The sequence below is a fragment of the Scylla paramamosain genome, chromosome 45, assembly GCF_035594125.1.
Source record: "Scylla paramamosain isolate STU-SP2022 chromosome 45, ASM3559412v1, whole genome shotgun sequence".
Taxonomy (NCBI): Eukaryota; Metazoa; Arthropoda; class Malacostraca; order Decapoda; family Portunidae; genus Scylla; species Scylla paramamosain.
In genome coordinates this window covers 10,898,486-10,917,069 of record NC_087195.1, presented here as the reverse complement: position 1 = coordinate 10,917,069, position 18,584 = coordinate 10,898,486, and the positions used below count along the sequence as shown (strand labels likewise).

General features: G+C 40.7%; 1 protein-coding gene across 3 annotated transcripts in view; it reads right to left on the bottom strand.

Annotated features, from left to right (window-relative positions):
- The window catches only part of LOC135094240 (uncharacterized), a 184,412-nt gene that overhangs the window by 151,059 nt on the left and 14,769 nt on the right, over window positions 1-18,584 (bottom strand). The window lies entirely within an intron of this gene.

The window sequence follows — 18,584 nt, the reverse complement described above, 5'->3', positions numbered from 1 at the left end:
GTGGCACTGAAGGAGGTGGAACAGAGAATGTGGAGTGCCTACTGAGGGGATGAAGGGAGGGGATCACGCAATGGGGTGTTGTATTTCAGAAGGAGAGGATGAGAGAGAGAGAGAGAGAGAGAGAGAGAGAGAGAGAGAGAGAGAGAGAGAGAGAGAATCAGGCCCTTCCGGTAAGGATGAAAAAAGGAAGGAAGGAGAGAAGGAGGAGGTAGAGACAGCGCTAGGAGTAATAAGGAGAGGCAGGGAGAGAGGAGGAGGAGGAGGGAGATGAGACTAAAATAAGTCACGTATTAAAGTTTTGCATGTTTTACTTTCGAGATGAGAAAGTGTAGCATAATAGTTTACATGTAGAGTACCCGGGCTCTTTATTTTCTCTCACGGAGCGACACAACAACGACAACAATTTTCTGGGCTGAAATTTACGTTCAAATATTCGTTTTACTTCTCAAGAAACTCCACAACATTACTGGAGTTACAGTAAATAATTTTGTTCTGTGTGTCTGTGTAATAATAATAATAAAAATATATAATAATAATAATAATAATAATAATGTCTGTGTGTGTGTGTGTGTGTGTGTGTGTGTGTGTGTGTGTGTGTGTGTGTGTACTCGAATTTATGCTCAAATATTCGTTTTACTTCTCAAGAAACTCGACAGCATTACTAAAATTAGTGTAAATACTTTTCTTGTGTGTGTGTGTGTGTGTGTGTGTGTGTGTGTGTGTGTGTGTGTGTGTGTGTGTGTGTGTGTGTTCATTAGGGCAGACGACGCAAGTCCAGGGAGAAGACTAACAAGGGGGTCACTAACACATTTAGCCGCTCACGTACCTGAAGGTAGGAACAAGATTATAAAGGATTACAAAGGATTACGAGCAGCAAAGGACCTTCAGATGCTTGTAAGGCTGATGGACTTCACTCTTTTAAATAAGTCTATTATCAAGAGCAAATGAGCAGTATGGCATTAGTAGGTCTCGTTTATCCCTTCTGGTAAATCTCACTGGAACAAAAAAAAGTGATCACTCATTACTGCGGAAAACAAATCGGGTCTACTTATGAGAATAACAGAAAAAATAAGGTGCAATTCACAACTGCGTTTGTTTAAAGGGGAGAGTTTAAGCGGCATTGTATGTTAATGCACTAAGTGTAGAGTGTAGGTATGGCCAGGGTGGGTTTGTCTAGGGTGTTGGCAGGCTGTGTTTGTCAAGGGATGGTTGGGGAACGTTACCCAGAGCTTTCCAGTGAGGGGGGCAGTGAATCGCGCCATGACTACGTACTGAATCTATATACTTTCCAGTGCGGGTTACTGTATTTGAAACCATTAAAAACAAAATAAACGCGTATTCATTTAATAACATGTATAGTTTGAACAGCACCAGTTTCATCTTTCCAGAATAGCCATATTTTTTTTTTTTTTTTACATGAAAGGTCATTCTTGCTTTTTTGTAATCATTGCTTATTAATTGACTATGAAGTAATCAACTGGTGAGAAAAAGACCACCTCAGTCTTTCGTGAGCTGCGGCACTGCGCCAGTCGATGCCAGATTCTGCTTACGAACTTTTCATTCTATCCCATTTCTTGTCTGGTCTCCCACCACTGCGTCGATAATCTTTTCCGGGTTCAGTCCGTCAGTCTCTCGCTTCATTTAGTGTCTGCCTTCACGGAAACTTGAAAATGTCCTGCCAATCTTCATTTATGCTCCATTATAGTTTATATTATAACGTCTTTCATTTTGCTATATTTTCCTTGACCATGCTAATATTTCAACGTTTCAACGTTTCAACGTTTTAGTTCCTGCTTTCACACTATTTGCCTTCCATAATAGCCATAAGTTACCAAATCATAAATTAATAGCACATAAGTAGGAAATTCAAAGGCCTCCAAGAGTTTTCGATCAGGTGATTTGCATGCATTATTCCATCGAGGAGAGTTGATGTCAAAATTATGAACCTTGGCCGCACACACACGAGACACTGGAGAGATTACTAATACTAATACATCATCATGTCTGAGCTTTGCAGGAATCTGATGTTGTTGTATTGTGGAAACCTAATCAAACAGTATATAATTTTACTGTCAGGACCACCGCGACGTTATCCCCACGCAAGGCTAACAATAGTAATATTCCAGGCAACTCCTGCGTTTGCTGAGAGTTGTATGTGGTGGTTACCAAGAGCAGGGAACGGTAGAGGCTCACTGGAACTGAGTTAGGTCACGGCCAAGGCAAACAGTACGTTATTTCTCAGTTAAATAGCGTTTTCAATAGCATTCTCTTTTTGTAGTTAATGACACTGCCTGTTTAAGCTTAAGTTTCGTACATCCCTTAATAACATTATTAATAAGTAGTAGGTTTGATTTCGTGCATAATTTCCTGGCTGTGATAAGATGCTAGTCTCAAACTAAGAACGACAAAAGGAAGCTGGAGAGACAGAGAAACAGATAAAGATATATATGAAAAAAAAAATGAATAAATAAATAAGATACAAGTAACGGGTTAGGCTTGAACAGACAGGTAGTCGACAGATTTTGATACATAGAAAACTGGCGATGGCTGTTGTTCTATAGTATATGCATAATCTCTCTCTCTCTCTCTCTCTCTCTCTCTCTCTCTCTCTCTCTCTCTCTCTCTCTCCTCCCCTCTCCTCTCTCTCTCTCTCTCTCTCTCTCTCTCTCTCTCTCTCTCACGTTGTAGTTAAAGAATTCTTACCACCTCAAGACATAGACTGCGATAACTGTACACACACACATACACACACACACACACACACACACACACACACACACACACACACAAAGAACGGAAGACTGATTACCAACATAAAACCGCGAAGAGAGTTCATCATGGACTTCATACGAACGAAAAGTGGGTGAAAGAGAGAGAGAGAGGAGAGGAGAGAGAGAGAGAGAGAGAGAGAGAGAGAGAGAGAGAGAGAGAGAGAGAAAGAGAGAGAGAGAGAGAGAGAGAGAGAGAGAGAGAGAGAGAGAGAGAGAGAGAGAGAGAGAGAGAGAGAGAGAGAGAGAAAGCATCAATTTCTTATCTGACCTTTCCACGAACAAATCACATGCACAGGAACTGCAATAATGCCAATGAACGTGTAAGACCTTTTACAGACTGACCTTCTGGTGCAAAACTTGAGAATCCTTGAAATAAGCACCATATAAAGAGGAATACCATTTATCTAAAGAATCCTTCCATAAAAGATTAAAGCATTATATAGGGCGTAAGAAAAGTATATATAAGAGATTAAGGGCAGGTGAAGAAGTTTTAAGGTCACAGTATAATGAATTAGTTAGAACAGTCAGGAAGTTAACAAGGAAAGCTAAGGACAATTATGAATCAAAGGTAGCCAGCCAGGCGAAGACAGACCCCAAGGGATTTTATCAGGTATACAGGACGAAGAATAAGGATACTGTAGGTCCATTAAAGGCAGCAGATGGGGAGCTGGTTAGTTCTGGGGAGGAGATTAGTAAACTTCTGAATGAGTATTTTTTAACTGTCTTCACCCAGGAAAACATGCAGGATATGCCAAATAGTGAACAGATGATTAGAGCAGATGAGAATGAGAAGCTGACAGATATTTCCATAACTAGGGAGATAGTGGAACAGGAAATAGATAGGCTAAAAAAGTTCAAGACACCAGGACCGATGAAATATATCCCAGAGTACTTAAGGAATGTAAAGAGATTATTAGTGAGCCGTTAGTTTCTGTCTTTAGGAAATCACTAGAGTCGGGTGAAGTACCAGTAATGTGGAGGCAGGCTAATGCAGTACCCATCTTTAAGAAAGGAGATAAAACTTTAGCGTCTAATTATAGACCTGTCAGCTTAACTTCAGTTGTAGGTAAAATGTTAGAGTCAATAATAGCGAGGAACATTAGGGAACATTTAGAGAAACATAACTTGATAAATCAGTCACAGCATGGCTTCACGAAGGGGAAGTCTTGCCTGACAAACTTGTTAAGTTTTTACAGTAAGGTGTACGAGGCAGTAGATAATGGTGATAGTTATGATATCTTATATCTGGACTTTAGTAAAGCATTTGACAAGGTACCCCATCAAAGGCTCCTGAGAAAGGTTAGGGCACACGGGATAGATGGGAAGGTGTTAGGCTGGATAGGGTCATGGCTTGGTAACAAGCGACAGAGAGTGATAATAAACGGCTCGAAATCCGAGTGGGGTCATATAATTAGTGGGGTGCCACAGGGATCAGTATTAGGGCCATTGTTACTTCTAATATATATCAATGACTTGGATAGTGGAATTAGTAGTGATGGTAAATTTGCGGATGACACAAAGATAGGTAGATTAATTAGGTCAGAATCGGATGCATCGCCTTGCAGGCAGATTTAGATAGAATGAATGAATGGACGGATAGATGGCAAATGCAATTTAATATCAATAAATGCAAATGTGCTAAGCGTAGGTAGAGGAAACCCACACAATTGGTACACATTAAACAACCAAAATCTGGTAGATACATGGTACGAGAAAGATTTAAGAGTTATAGTTAGCTCTGAACTCCGTCTAGGGAAACAATGCATAGAAGCCAGAAACAAGGCAAATAGGGTACTAGGATTCATTTTTAGGAGTGTTAAAAGTAGAAGGCCGGAAGTAATATTAAAGTTATACTTGGCGCTGGTCAGACCTCATCTAGACTACGCGGTGCAGTTCTGGTCCCCACATTACAGGAAAGATATAGGTCTATTAGAATCAGTACAGAAGAGAATGACTAAAAGGATACAGGGGATGAGGAGTATTCCTTACGAGGCGAGGTTGAAGATGTTAAATTTACATTCTTTAGAGAGACGTAGGTTAAGAGGGGACCTGATAGAAGTCTTTAAGTGGTATAAGGGTTATAACAAGGGAGATGTAAGCAAAATTCTTAGGATCAGCAACCAGGGTAGAACAAGAAATAACGGGTTCAAGCTTGAAAAATTTAGGTTTAGGAAGGGGATAGGAAAAAATTGGTTCTCAAATAGAGTGGTAGATGAGTGGAACGGACTCAGTAATCATGTAGTTAGTGCTAGGACTCTAGAGAGCTTTAAGAGAAGATTAGACAAGTTTATGGATGGGGATAACAGATGGAAATAGGTAGGTGTGTTTCATACAGGGACTGCCACGTGTAAGCCTGGTCGCTTCTTGCAGCTTCCCTTATTTCTTAATGTCTTATGTTCTTATGTTTTTAATTTTCTTCTCTTCTCTTGCTATATATATATATATATATATATATATATATATATATATATATATATATATATATATATATATATATATAAATATATATATATATTATATATATATATATATATATATATATATATATATATATATATATATATATATATATATATATATATATATATATATATATATATATATATATATATATTGGTGAAAATGTCATTTTTTTTAAACGAGAGAATTCTTGGAAAAGAAACATCAAATATAGAATGCAATGTCATTTATCCAAAATAGTCTTTCTATTTTTTCGCTCGTTTTCTAATAATTTTTTTCTCCCGTGAAGGTGTATCTTGATCTTGATGGTACAGGTGGCTCAGGATCACTCCTGAGCCAGGCCTTTGGATCGGCAACTCCTGTAGAAGGGGAAAAAAAGAGAAACGAACAGCATCCTCTATCCTAATTGTTCATCCATCTGGCACGCCACATTCTCTCCAGAAACTGTTTCACCGCCTCAATCATCCTTTCATTCGCCTCTCTACACAGTCCCAGCAACAATACCATCCATTCCTTTCCTGTCTTGTCCACTCTTTCATTCCTATCATGCCCTAACTCAGTCAGTATCACTTGCATCATCTCATTCCTGTCTCTGGCATACTTCACACACTCCAGCACCACATGTTCCACCGTCTCATCCTCTCCCATGTCACACATCTGGCACACTTTGCTGCGGGACTCAGACCACCTGTAACTCCTTGCATTCACATCCATACACTGTGCCCTCGCTCGGAAGAGAAGATCACCTCCCAGGCTTCCATCATAACACCTTTCATACCTCGGGGCCTCTTTCTCCTTGTACCATTCCAGGGTCTTCTTTCTTTCCATCTCATTCTTCCATTCATTCAGTCCCACACATTTCACTTCTTTGTCTATCTCATTCTACCATTTTCTCACATTCCATTCGGCTCCCACTCTGTCTCCTCTTGTTACCACCCATTCACGCTCATTTTGATTCCTACCAGCCATTCTTATCGCCCACACAACTTGCAATCCATTTATGTCTGTCATTCTCATGCACCTCTTCCTCCATTTGCTTCCACTTTCATTCCACAGGTACACCTTCCTTGCTATCCTTGCATCATCCATTCTCTCAAGCCTAATCTTGTACCTAAGTGTGGCTTTTGTGAGTCTTTCTCTAAAGGTGCTCCATCCCATGTCACCTCTCAAGGCTTCAACTGCTGTGCACCTCGGTGCACTCAGTGCCATCCTTGCTACTGTATTCTGGCCCACTTCTAACTTATCAATTTCACTTTCATTCCATGCAATCACATCCATAGCATACATTATACATGGCACAGCCACACTCTTCCCCACTTCTCTCAACACATCATACTTACTTGCTCTCATCCTTGCCGCGCTTCCCCGTCGACCTACCCACTGGTTTACCATACTTATCTTTTCATTCTTTGCCTTTGCACACCCACTAGGACTCATCCACATCCCTAAGTACTTGTATTCTTGCACCTGTCTCAACTCATTCTCTCCAAGTCTCCATACCACATTACTTTCATCCTCTGACCTATTCACAATCACTACCTTGCTTTTCTCACTGCTAAACCTTACTCCAAAGTCTTTACCATAGCCATCTACCACATCCAACAAACTTTGAAGCTCATCTGCCTATTCACTCATAACAACTACGTCATCTGCATAAAGAAGCACACACACTTTATCGTTCCCCACACTTACCCTTACATTCATTCTTCTCATCCTGGCTGCTAGCTCCTCTGTATACATGTTAAAAAGGGTTGGTGGCAATATACAGCCTTGCCTAACTCCTCTCTCACTCTTCACCCAGTCTGTTTCTATGTCTCCTAGTCTGTATCTAGTCTGTAAATAAATAAAAAAAAAAATCTGGTACTAAAACTTAAATCTGTGAAACAAACATCAAGTAAAGAAGGAAAAAAAAAAGAATCACCTCTACATAGAAACCTTCATTATCGTTTTCCTTGCGCACTTTAACAAAACAAAATTGAACAAACCCTACAGTCCTTCATAAAACACGACTTCCTCTCCCATTTCCTCGACAAACACCCATCGAACAGAAATACATGGAACTGGACGCACAGAAGAGCCACAGGAAATCCAGATTTCAACGAACCAGTAGGGAATAGAACCTCGCATAGGGGGAGTACTGTGTTTTTATAGTAAATAGAATAAACCTACTCAGTGCGGAACTCAACCAGACAATATGGCGGCAGTACTTTCCTTCTCGCACTGAATAAGTAAACACCCACCCGAACCTTACAATCGCCTATGCCCTTTCAGAGTCTTATCTATTTTCCATCTTGGTGTATAACTCTATTTCGGCAGAGGAATTTGTGGGATGTAAAGTAATATTAATGGGTTCAGGGACTGCGTGGTGCCGGGTATTGCTGAATAGTTTAAGGTGCGGAGGGAGAGAGAGAGAGAGAGAGAGAGAGAGAGAGAGAGAGAGAGAAAGAGAATTTATGTGATGACGAAGAGAAACGTTCATATGAGAAATTATTGCCACACTAAACGTCGATTCTTTCCAAAACACTAACCGACGTGATTTTTAACAAGGTCATTGTGTTTCATCGCGCGACGCTGTTCGGGAGCTTGTTCCATTCCTTCATGATGTGAGTTTTTAAAAAGGCTTTCCGGAAGTTAACCTAACCAGTGGACGTGTTGCCTTCATTCCAATTACTTTTTTTTTTTTTTCAGAACCGAAAGAAGATTTGTACCGTTTTCGATGGCAACAAAAAGTTTTTTTCTTTTTTTTATGTAGGAGGGATACTGGCCAAGGGCAACAAAAATCCAATAAAAAAAAATAATGCCCATTGAAATGGCAGTCCCATAAAAGGGTCAAGGCAGTAGTCAAAAATTGATGAATAAGTGTCTTGAAACCTCCCTCTTGAAGGAATTCAAATCATAGGAAGGTGGAAATACAGAAGCTGGCAGGGAGTTCCAGAGTTTACCAGAGAAAGGGATGAATGATTGAGAATACTGGTTAACTCTTGCGTTAGAGAGGTGGACAGAATAGGGGTGAGAGAAAGAAAAAGTCTTGTGCAGCGAGGCCGCGGGAGGAGGGGAGGCACGCAGTTAGCAAGATCAGAAGAGCAGTCAGCATGAAAATAGCGGTAGAGGACAGCTAGAGATGCAACATTGTGGCGGTGAGAGAGAGGCTGAAGACAGTCAGTTAGAGGAGAGGAGTTGATGAGACGAAAAGCTTTTGATTCCACCCTGTCTAGAAGAGCAGTATGAGTGGAACCCCCAGACATGTGAAGCATACTCCATACATGGACGGATAAGGCCCTTGTACAGAGTTAGCAGCTGGGGGGGGTTGAGAAAAACTGGCGGAGACGTCTGTTAATAGATTTAGGAGAAGAACAGTGACCGTCTACCACAGCAGCAATTGAACGGTCAGAAAGGAAACTTGAGATGAAGTTACAGAGGGAAGGAAAGAAGCCGTAGGAGGGGTGGTTTGGAGATCAAAGTTTTGTGCCAGACTCTATAAAAAGCTTTTGATATGTCCAAGGCAACAGCAAAAGTTTTACCAAAATCTCTAAAAGAGGATGACCAAGACTCAGTAAGGAAAGCCAGAAGATCACCAGTAAAGCGGCCTTGATGGGACCCATACTGGCAATCAGATAGAAGGTTGTGAAGTGATAGATGTTTAAGAATCTTCCTGTTGAGGATAGATTCAAAAACTTTAGATAGGCAGGAAATTAAAGCAATAGGACGGTAGTTTGAGGGATTAGAACGGTCACCCTTTTTAGGAACAGGTTGAATGTAGGCAAACTTCCAGCAAGAAGGAAAGGTAGATGTTGGCAGACAGAGCTGAAAGAGTTTGACTAGGCAAGGTGCATGCACAGAGGCACAGTTTCGGAGAACGATAGGAGGGACCCCATCAGGTCCATAAGCCTTCCGAGGGTCTAGGCCAGCGAGGGCATGGAAAACATTATTGCGAAGAATTTTAATAGGTGGCATGAAGTAATCAGAGTGTGGAGGAGAGGGAGGAACAAGCCCAGAATCGTCCAAGGTAGAGTTTTTAGCAAAGGTTTGAACGAAGAGTTCAGCTTTAGAAATAGATGTGATAGCAGTGGTGCCATCTGGTTGAAATAAAGGAGGGAAAGAAGAAGAAGCAGCAAAGTTATTGGAGATATTTTTGGCAAGATGCCAGAAGTGTTTATTCATGTTGGGTCGGCAGGTGAACTTTGACAGGGAGAAAAAGCCAATTTTGTGTGTCTAGTCTCCTCTCATATGACATTACGAAGGCGATATCAACTGCGCTGAAGAGATATTGGGTTCGCTAAAGCTGACCTGCGTGGCCCACTGGAGGTCTGATGAGACTTAGTGCAGGGAAATTACATGTTTGTTTTGGAAGGTGAAGTTGAAATCTGAATGTTGTTATTTCGATTCCCTGGAAGGTGAATGCATCAACAATACTGAAACTTTTTTTTAGGATTCCCTTCTAAACAGACTTCGGATTTCTTCATAAATGTCATAACTGAATTAATGAAATTCTCAGACACTAACATTTCACAATTTCAAAGTGGGCATATTAACTTCTCTGACACTTCAATTGTTTTTTTTCCTCACAAATGCCAAACCGACTATGCTTCCATACTCACAATCTCATATAAAGCGAGGCTGAGGGGTAATGCTCTGCCTAGCTGCATTGATTATTCCCGTGTGTTCGTAACAGTTGCCTAAAAAATTGTCCCGTCCTCTGTTGTCTGGCTGGTGTCCCCACTGACTTCCAAATTTGACGACTCGTTCCGGTGTTCGCTCTTCATGAATGGCATTTGTTTCCTGCTTCTGTCAGTGTACGAGTGATGAGTATCAAGCGGCATCAGCAAACACTGCAATAGCAATACATTTTGTCTCTGAATACGTCAATAGCCAATCAAGTTTTTCCTTCTAACGCTCCAATAGCAATACCGACACAACTCAGTGACGTATTAGCAGAACACGAATAACAAATATGATTCTCTCCATCTGGACTGAGGCGGTGAGTCCTGCGTGCGTAAACAAAGGGCAGGCGAAGGGATGGGGTGGAGGGCGATATGAACGACCAAGAGGGAAAGGGAAAGACGTGGCCATTACGAGGAAAAATTTCAAGACACTTATCCTCCAGTTCTGGATAACCATTCTGGCTTTCTCTCTGGGGACTGGCATTGTCGGTGGATCTTTTCCCTTTCTTCCTTTTTTGATACTCTAAGCCAGTGCTCCTCTTGCATAAAATTAAAAAAAAATATAAAATATCGCTAATAAAGGAGAGGAGAAGGACGAGGACGAGGACGAAAACTGAGGACTAAAACGACAACAACGACGACGATAGCAAGACGGCGAACGGAAATCAGCAGTGAACCCACGCCGCCCACACCCTGGCCATCAAAGCACGCCACAACAATACGGGCCAAAAAGGCTCATTACACTCCCAAGAACGTAAACACGGACACTAGAAGGAAGGGAGAGAGAGAGAGAGAGAGAGAGAGAGAGAGAGAGAGAGAGAGAGAGAGAGAGAGAGAGAGAGAGAGAGAGAGAATATATGTATTGAAGCGTATATTAAAGCTTTACACAAGTTCACAAACGCCTGGAGAGGAATTCAGTGGAGACTCTCTCTCTCTCTCTCTCTCTCTCTCTCTCTCTCTCTCTCTCTCTCTCTCTCTCTCTCTTATTTAATTTCATTTATCATTTTATAAACGTCACGTAAGCGTCTGCACAATCATGTGTGTGTGTGTGTGTGTGTGTGTGTGTGTGTTTATGAAGCATACACGATGCACTTAAATAACACAACAACAAAAATAAAGGAAAAACAATAAACGAGCAAACTTAAACTTGACCCCATTAAGACAAATTGAATAAATAAACAGAAAACGGATACCTAAAACTAAGTATTAATAGAAAAAAAAGACAAAAATAAAATAAAAGACAAAAAAAAGTGCCATCTCTGAGAAAGGAAGAGGAACAAGGAGCAGCAAGAGTCTGTACGGTACAACAAGTTCCAGTGGTATCGCCGGTGAGCAAGACTAACGAGCGAACTGCGACCATTTGAGAGAGAAAAGCGCCTGAAGGAGCCCAACGAAATTTGCCCCCTTGCTTCGTAGGAGCGGCAGCGCTGGGCGGGGTAGAAGGCGGTTGTGGTGATCCGCGTTATTGAGACGTAGAGGAAGCAGGAAAAGAAGGACAGTCCGTCACGAGGGACGAAGAGCGTGGGGAAAGACGACTGTTAAAGGAGAATATGTTATGTACGTAATTAAAACATTTCTTACTAGTAACAACGGTGATTCCTGTTAATGACCACTAACGTTGCTGTTTGAAAAATGCCTGATCTATTCATCTGCAACACAATAATTAGCACTAATGAAACAATTCCGTGTAAACCATAGATTTATTCTGCTGGAGACGTACTACCTTGAAGAAACTAACAGCTTATGACCGATTCATCTATAACATTATACTTATCACAAACCAAAGCATGTGAAACCAGCGACTTCTCTTTTGCACAGGACATAACAACGTGACGGAAGCAACAGCAGGTATTGTGAAAGAAATGTGCTATAAATACTTCCATTACACGGTGAACGACTTTCTTGCCTCACTCACGGCAACTGCTTTCACCTGTGATTCAATGAGTATTAATTCCATAGGTTACTGAACTCCTTACACAAGTTATCCCTATCACTGCGAGTTATCTACCAAAGAGGAAGTTCCAGCGACATGAAATAACATAAGTGACCACCAATCTCCCCTACTCAGGTCTTCACGCTCTCTGCCGAGACGAACTGAGGGCTGCGAGCCTCTGTGTAAGACTTGCAAGTGTCAGCAGTAAAGAAGAGGCAGGCAAGAAGCAATACAATAATATGTATGAGATGCGGGCACTTCATCTTCCTCGTAAGGTTCGCCAGCCCGCAAACAACAGGAAACACTGCAGATCCAGATTGTGAGGCAACAGTGAGCGATTGCTCCGATCCGTCTGACGTATGTGGCGGTGTGTGCACTCAAGGGCAAGTATGTATTAGCTATACAAGACCAAACCAACAACACAACCTCGGGAAACACACACACACACACACACACACACACACACACACACACACGAAAAAGACAAAAGTTCCGACACACACACACAAGGAAAACAAAACACCCTAAAAAAACAAAATGATGATCAATATACGAAGATTGAGTCAGTAAGGGAGAGTTACAGTCACAGTTACATGACAAACAACAACTGTGAGACGGCGTCCGACACCTGGGCGGAGGCGGACAGGTATACCAACCAGCCTAAACAAAGACGCAGCGGGGAAAGGAGAAAGATTGTGGGAAGCAAAGTAAACGACAAGGCGGATTGAACAGGTGGATTCCTAAAGGTGCTCGCCTCGCACTCAGCCTAGACAGACGTAGTGGCGGGACAAGGGACGGTGTGACTAACCTACAACTGTTATTGATGTTGTAGAGAAAATTAACATAGATGAGTTGGAAAGGTGGTATAGAAACTCAGATTTAATATTCTCTTAATATGCTTTCAATTATAGGTCTCTTTAGACTTCAGGAGCACAGACAAAGTTTTCATATGTCTCTTCCTACACACAGAGTAGTCGGTGATATAACAACGAACTCCTCCGCCCACAAATCAAGTTTACTGGTGAGTTATTGAAAATATAGTAAATGCCTGATAAAAAAAAAAAAAGATCCTGAATATAACAAATTAAGAATCAACAAGGGAAGAGTACCAAATATGACCAAACACCACCACCAACACCGTAGATGCAAAACAGACACCCATTCACCAAAAATAAACAAGATTCTACACAACCATGAATAGCAAGTTAAATAGAAAACGTGTTCACACATTGTACATGAAAAACAACCTACGCCAAACACACCATGCACTTGTTTTCGATCACCATCAAAGACGCTGCCCACACGCGTGACGTCACCTTGCCAGACACATCGAAGGGAATGTGACCCAAGATTGGACCAGAGCAGCAAATGCACGTGTCATTTCCCTTAAGAGACTCAGGGAAACATGAGCCTCCAAAAGACAAAGAAGTGAACCAAGAGAGAGAGAGAGAGAGAGAGAGAGAGAGAGAGAGAGAGAGAGAGAGAGAGAGAGAGAGAGAGAGAGAGAGAGAGAGAGAGAGAGAGAGAAACTTTAAGGAAAAAAAGGAACAGGAAAGTAACTGAAAAAAACAACAACTTATCGGAATAGTAAAGCGAGGAGATAAATTCCAGAGAAGAAAGGGAGGAGGAAAAGAGGAAATGAAGGAAAAACCAGAGAAAAAAGGAGAAACGAAAAGGAATGGAAGAAAAACAACAGGAAAAGAAGAGGAAAAGAGGGAAAAAAGAGTAAATGAAAGGAAAGGAAATGGTGAAGTGAAAAGAAAGCAAAGACAGAAAAAGGAAATGAAGGAAAAATTTAAATAGAAACGAAAGGAAATTAAGGATAAACGAGATGAAAAATAAAGGAGAAACGAAAGGAGAGGAAAGAGAAACGAAAGGAAGAGGAAACGAAAGAGGAAGGAAGAGGAACGAAAGGAGAGGAAAGGAAATACGGAGAGAAAAGTATATCATGGAGAGGCAGCAGTGTGGCGTGGGACTAATTGGTTGATTAGCTTTCACTATTGCATCGTGGACCTGAAACATGAAGGTCACCGAGGAATTGTCACTGTGCCAATAAAATGTATTACTTTTTCCTATGAATTGTCCGCACGAAGCTGCTGGTGAAGAGAAGACAGTACTGCCATTACACTAATGAAACAGAGCAACACACACACACACACACACACACACACACACACACACACAGAATTCCCCTGAATCCGATAACTATGGCGATATCGTTCCCACATTCGTCAAATAAATGCATCGGAGAAATAATGAACGGGAAACAGTTTGCACTTCTATTCACCAAAAGGTTTAATGAAGTGAAAATCAAAACTCTATTGCCTTCAGAGCGTCCAGTCTAGCGTGATCTTTCATAAACATTAATATTTATCATAAGTTACAGGTGAAGGAGCACTGCCAGTCATTATCAGGCTGGCATCCTGTTAAATATACTGTTTACCTTGTTAGCGTTTGGTGAAATTTGAAGGCAGCGAGGTGATGCGCAGGTAATGACAACCCTGATGGCCGCTTGTCAGGTCTGTAGGTCATTTCGTCTCATTTCCAGCATTTTAATTGTTATCTGTGGACATTCAAACGATTCCACATTGACCTACGAAGGCAGCAATTAGTGAGCTGAGCACTGTAAAATTTTATGAGGTCGTGTTAATAGTCCAGGCTATATTGGTGAAATATTTGGCACAATTTCGAGTTACAGAAATGTAAGGACTGCGCAAATGGTATTTGGTTGTTGTAATGTATAATGAAAAAAAAAACACGATTTTGCAAATAATACAGGTAATTTTGGAGGCAATATTTGGGAAAATATCGAGTTAAAAAACCGTAAGGACTCAGCGAAATGTACTTATGTAATACTGTCATGTAAAAAAAGTCTTTGCAAATAACCAATGTCATATTTATGGTAATATACGCTGCGATTCTCAGATAAACAATGATAAAAACCAATAACTTTTCACTCAACAAATATATATATATATATATATATATATATATATATATATATATATATATATATATATATATATATATATATATATATATATATATATATATATATATATATATATATATATATATATTTAGGTACAAGTCATACGTGCTTTACATAAAGGCAATTGATACAAAATCGGTACGATTTTTCATCCATGGATGGACTGAAATTCAAAAAGTGATGGTCACACGAGGAAAAGAAAAAGACCTGACACAAGAAGAAATAAATCTGCCGAGTGTTCTGAAAATTCGAAGGTTATCGTATTAAAAAAATGCAGCCCAGTAATTAGTGAATGGTTCTCAGAGGAATGCACTTGTAATGGCTGCTTGCAAAACTTACTGCAGTGGAGGCTATGATACCGATCTGGCGGGTTAATTGCCTCATTAGAGAGAGAGAGAGAGAGAGAGAGAGAGAGAGAGAGAGAGAGAGAGAGAGAGAGAGAGAGAGAGAGAGAGAGAGAGAGAGAGAGAGATACAAAGAATGAGCGAACAAATACACAAACAAAGACGGATGCAATGAATGAATGCATAAATAAAATGAATGATAGATGATAAAAAAAAAAGGACATATGAGATTTATTACCATATCGAAGCTTGAAAATCCATAAAACCTTCAACCCAAAAACTTTAAAAAGGGAATAAAAATGAGTAAAAATGTCACGAGTACGCAGGACAACCAATAAATACCAATCTCAATAACAAATCAATTAACAAAACAACATACACAAATACAAGAAAGTTCTATATTTTTGGGGTGGGATTATACTCAACACAGCCAAAACACACACACACACACACACACACACACACACACACACACACAAGGAAAATAAACGCAAAAACGCAAAATAGGAAAAAAAATGGTTGCAATTGGGTTAAGTTTACTGGTGTGTGTGTGTGTGTGTGTGTGTGTGTGTGTGTGTGTGTGTGTGTGTGTGTGTGTGTGTGTGTGTGTGTGTGTGCTATTCATATTCATCCTTACATATAATTTACAATCAGCTAATAGAGTACATAATCATTTCTCTCTCTCTCTCTCTCTCTCTCTCTCTCTCTCTCTCTCTCTCTCTCTCTCTCTCTCTCTCTCTCTCTCTCTCTCTCTCTCTCTCTCTCTCTCTCTCTCTCTCTTGTAGTTTTGCACTGTGTACTTGTATGCATTGTGTTTCGTTTAAGTGTGTGTGTGTGTGTGTGTGTGTGTGTGTGTGTGTGTGTGTGTGTGTGTGTGTGTGTGTGTGTACCATGTAACACGTAGATAAACAGCAAGATCTATGAAATCCGGATGAATGTGTTTGTCGAAGCGGAAACACACTCGATAACGTGATTACAGTAAAGGTAAATAGCAAGTAAGCGAGACGAAAGGTTTTAGTCTCGTTATCTGCAACAGAAAGTCTAATCTATGTCAAAGAAAACAAATATTTGAATCCACGCTTGGAAATCTCCTGTTTGGGGGAAGCAAATGAGACGAAAAGAATGGATGAGGAAGAAGGAAGAGGAAGAAGAAGAAGAAGAGGAAGAAGAAGAAGGGGAAGAGGAAGAGGAAAAGGAAGGGGAAGAGGAAGAGGAGGAGGACGAGGAGGAAGAGGAGGAATGCAAGTAAAAGAAAAAGGGGTGCATAAAGAAGACGAGGGCGAGAACAAGGAGACCGAGACCGAGAGAGAGAGAGAGAGAGAGAGAGAGAGAGAGAGAGAGAGAGAGAGAGAGAGAGAGAGAGAGAGAGGTGGAAGATCTGAGAGCCAAAGGTAACGAAAGCAGCACAATTATAGAAAGCAAACATATCATTCCACAGCACTGAGATGTGATCCCCTTCAGTGCAGGCGCGAGGCGAGGCGACAAATACCGACTCGAAAAACGTTAGAGGACACCACACCTGTGACTCTTGGGACAGGTGTAGCAGGAACGGTGTGCCAGGCGACAGGTGTAGACATTCAGGGGACAATGGGAGAGGAATTTTTGTAGACTATAAATATTTAGTGGAGGTACTACGATGTGTTGACGGTGCGAGACAGTACACATGGGAGGCGGTGGAGAGGTGCTTCTAGTTTCTCCAACACGTAAAATTTAAATAAAAGTAAATATCTCAAATCCACGTAGTACTTTTTTAAAATATATACGTTTTTAATTTGATTTATTTATCTATTTTTATTTTTTTCAGTTTCTCAAAAACCAAACAAGTTCTTCATTTTGGAACTGATTTGAAGGTGGGGCAGCATTGTAGCGTGCTCCAATCAAGAACACGATTCAGAAAGAAGCTCCGCCTGATGCTCACGTTTCATCGCTTTGCATTAATTTCCCTCGTGTGATTCTCAAAGTGGAGCAGTTTCTTGCTAACGAGGAATTCCGTGTAGTCAGTCTCAGTCATATTTCTTCCAAAAATAGAATATTCGTGTCCTCTATTATGTTGATATACTAAATAAAAATCACTCTTTAGACTTTCTTCATAATCTGTCTTCTTAACCCCTGTACTGTTACACGCCTTCTCCCTCTACAAAGATGAGTGTCCAAGCCCAACATTTTTCTTAATTTTTAAATTTATTTATTTATTTATTTTATTTTATTTTATTTTTTTCTTTTTATCGTTACGTTTCCTTCCTGAATGAGTTGTGTTATTCTTTACCGCTCTCCGTCAGCCTTCCCTGGCGTGCAAAGATGAGCATAGAAGACCAATATGTGTTTGTGTCAATCCTTCCCTATAGGCGGGGTCCTTATCGGCACGTCATTACTCTCCAGGGACAATTAACATGACGGGATCACGCTAACTACCTGTACATCGTGAAAAAATAAACTGTCATTCTGGATTTTCTCGTAACAAACATTATTATCATCTGAACACCATAATGACCCTGGCCTGATTTCCGTTTGGCCTTGCAGCACTATATGATCTCGGTGTTGAGGCGCAAATATTTTCAATCGGTCAATTCCACTTCAGTACATTTACGACTAGTGACAGTTTCAAAATGATCTTTAATACTTTCTTGTTGGTTGGAATAAAGTAAATAAATGTATAATTGTAGTGGATGAATACCAGTATCATCATAAACTTACTTAACCCTCCAGTGTTATCCCCAATAAGATTAAACTGATGCTTTCGTGCTGCAAGTGTTAAACGTTACCTGCGACCAATACTGACAACCACTGGGAAAAAAGAAAAGAAAAAAACTAAGACACCAAGACACTACAAAGCATTCATTTGTATTCTCCTTTCGTTTCTTGAAGACACGACTCTAATGAAAACCCTCTGCTTCTTGTAGTCATCCAGACACCAGGCGGATGCACTCAAAACATTCTATTTATACTATCACCAATAACTTATGAACTGATACAAATTAGGTCACTGACATGCATAGGAAAGAAAAGGCAATGTAGTGGCAGTCCTTGTGTCGTGTCTTAACGATTGTGAAGGACCGCTGCTCATGAATACTAGCTGTTGTATGAGACTTGGCTACTCATTACATGTTATCTCCTTTACCACCAACAACAGTAACAGCATGCAGGTGGTGGTGGTGGTGGTGGTGGTGGATGATGAGGAGGATGGAAAAGGGGAAGGAAGATGATACTAATGATATTGATGAGCAAAACGAGGAAGAGGAAGAGGAACAGGAGGAGGAAAAAGAGGTGGAGGAAGCGGCCAAGTGGAAGGAGAAGGCTGATGAAGCCAATGATACTGATGACCAGGAGGAGGAGGAGGAGGAGGAGGAGGAGGAGAAGCCCCATTATGGCGTCATAGGCGGAGATTAAGGTGGCATCAGACTGAGCAGCTGAGGCTTTTCTTTC